At 42.4% G+C, this 2,999-nt stretch overlaps 1 non-coding gene across 1 annotated transcript; it reads left to right on the forward strand.

Moving 5' to 3' along the window:
* Positions 1-2,916: 2,916 nt before the first annotated feature.
* Positions 2,917-2,999, forward strand: trnas-cga (transfer RNA serine (anticodon CGA)). The gene has a single exon. It is a non-coding gene; the product is annotated as a tRNA-Ser (tRNA).

Below are 2,999 nucleotides of genomic sequence, written 5' to 3' on the forward strand. Positions count from 1 at the left end.
TACCGATCCACCGCTAGTGCTGCCACCCAGAGTTACTCTCTCTATGCTCTGCCCGCTCCCCCTCCCTCTCTCTCTCACTCTACCCCCGCTCTCTCTCAATATTCAATAATGCTTTATTGGCATGACTGCATTAATTACAATGTTGCCAAAGCAGGTGACAGCGAAACAGCTCAACAGATTGCCAAAAAAAGAAGAATAAATGGAAAAAGGAATAGCTAGAACTGGCAGAAACATAGAACAGCTCAATCAAGTACGCCTCTCTCTCTCTCTCTCTCTCTCTCTCTCTCTCTCTCTCTCTCTCTCTCTCTCTCTCTCTCTCTCTCTCTCTCTCTCTCTCTCTCTCTCTCTCTCTCTCTCTCTCTCTCTCTCTCTCTCTCTCTCTCTCTCTCTCTCTCTCTCTCTCTCTCTCGCTCTCTCTCCGATTCACGTTATCGCAGAGCTGCCGGAGAAAGGGGTTACAGGGTAATGGGTTGCTGGGAAATAAACGAAGACCCATGTTTTGTCAAATTTCGCATCCCCATAAGAATACTCCCCCATATATCCTTGGTGTGGCGGGATAGTTTTTTCACTATTTTCAAAGTATTATTATTGTTATTATTATTACTATTATTATCATTATTATCATCATCACCATCATTATTATTATTATTTTATTATTATTTACTATTTCTTGAATATTGACACAGTTTTACAAACAAAGTGGCGTGCCGAAAGCAGCCCAACTGTAAATGGAAAGACTCTTGTAATTTAATATTGTACTGGTAATCTGAAGAATAGAAAAAAAATCAAGTGAGCAATCTATATTTCTTATTTTTAATTTCTTGAACATGAAATGGAAACGTAGTCATCAAGAGTCATTGCGAGACTTGGGGAGGGGGTCTGATAAGATATTAGATCAGTTGAATTATATTAATTTGCAATTTGTAAAAATGTTGCGTTTCACTCTGTGTGTTCAATAAAGCACTGGTGTGCTAAACCGTGTTGAGGCATTCATTATCAGAGGGGATGAACATTAGATAGACAACACAGCCATAGAGCAAAAGAAATAAGCATTCTCCACGGAGACGCCTATCAATCCATTTTCCTGAACATTTTGGGCCAGCTAAAGTGGAAGGCTGAATTCCATTACCAATGCTCTTCTATCGCTAGCATTATCTGCTGCTACTTTTTCCACTGCATTTTCCACTGCATGTCCTTTTTTTGGATTGTATTTGCTTTTTGTCATGTGCATGTGTGATACTCATGTATAAAGTTCATCTTATGTTAATACAACCATCCTAATAATAGCAGCCACGACAACAGCAGCAATGATAATCATAACAATAGCGTGACATGTCACGTTTCCCCTTAGGGAAGTTTGCTCTTCTCTTTCCCCAAGCCACCATGTCCTCTGGTACTTGGAGGGATTCTTTCTATAAAAAGAACCAAGAGGGCTCAGTGATTTGTTCAAGGACCCCTCAGTAGGGGCCCATGCTTGGCTGACACATGAACCCTCCACCAACCGCCCTACGCATTATGCAACTGTGCTGCCTAAAACCAATACAAACACCTAGTACAGTTGTTAACTACCGTTAATGTGCGCAAAGGCACCGATATGGATTGAGATTTTCTGAATGGTGCAAAGGGCCGAGTGACACGCCGTGCACTAGGAAACACCACGGGCTTGATTTTCGCTCATGACCTATAAGTGTATGTCTTGCATGTCTCCTGTGTATGAGTTCTTTTCTCCCCTTGATTAATTGCATCTCACTTTTACCTTTATTCTGCCCTTTAATGTGATGCAGAATTTTGACAAACCACTTTCTAAAAGACTTTTACTCCAAAAAATATTGGAATCTGAGCTAGACAGGGAGTAAGACATTAAATATATTTTACCCCAGGAATGGTTCCCATGGCCAGGACAGCCTTGGTGTCATCATATCTGCTGAGGTATACAGAGAATACAACCCATAAGTTTTTGTACCATGCCCTGCGTTTCAAAACTACATTTGACTGAAGGATCAAAACATATTGAAGATAATCTCAGCATGCTAGTAGGCTTTAGTATGCTAGTATGGTCCCGAGTCCATACGTATCAAAGGGCCTCAATTAGGGGGCCGTGCTGCCTGACAACATAAAGCGTCCCATATAGACTGTCTATTGAGGGTGACGTCTTTAACATTGTCTCCTCCTCCTACCCCCAACTGACCTCAGACAGACACCCAGAAGAAGTAGAGCCCAGAAATGGCGACGTCATTTTGACAGAGCTCGGTCCGTGCATGTATCCATACACACTGCTGTACATGAGCCCGTTCAGATTTCTGGACATGTGTTACTTGCAGGATATAATAGTAGCCGTTTGTAAATCGGGTGATGCAATTAGTGAACAAGTACAGTTTACCATCTGTTCTTTAAATCTGATGATGAGTAATACTAAAACTAACAATGTGCCATTTGCACGCCGCCACATGATTGCTGGGCAACAGAAGGAGCCAGCTCAGTGCTTGTTTAACAATGCTAAAGGTGGTGCAGCCCCATAGACATTGGTTTTACAAGTACGAGAGGCTCTGGGGTTTGCCAGTCACGACTACACATACAATGTGTCTACGTCATAGTTCCTTTGGTAGCAATAAATAAACAGACCCTATCCTTTGCATCAGTGGGTATTGTCTGGATGGGCTGCCTGTGCGAAGAACATAGCACATGCTTTCATCAAAGTGTGCGAATTGTTCTCATGAAAAACTTTTGTGTTTCTATATCAACTCATTTTGTGTGTGTGTGTGTGTGTGTGTGTGTGTGTGTGTGTGTGTGTGTGTGTGTGTGTGTGTGTGTGTGTGTGTGAATGCGCGCTTTCAAATGTCTTTGTGCGTGGAGAGACAGCACGTACTTAGGCCTATGTGTTTGTGTGTGTTTGTCTTCTGGTTGCATATTCTAGAAGTCACGGTGGCCGCAGAAGTTAAGGCGTTGGATTCGAAATCCAGTGGGGTTTCCCCGCACAGGTTCGAATCCTGTTTGTGACA

This window comes from Lampris incognitus, chromosome 11 (assembly GCF_029633865.1).
Source record: "Lampris incognitus isolate fLamInc1 chromosome 11, fLamInc1.hap2, whole genome shotgun sequence".
Taxonomy (NCBI): Eukaryota; Metazoa; Chordata; class Actinopteri; order Lampriformes; family Lampridae; genus Lampris; species Lampris incognitus.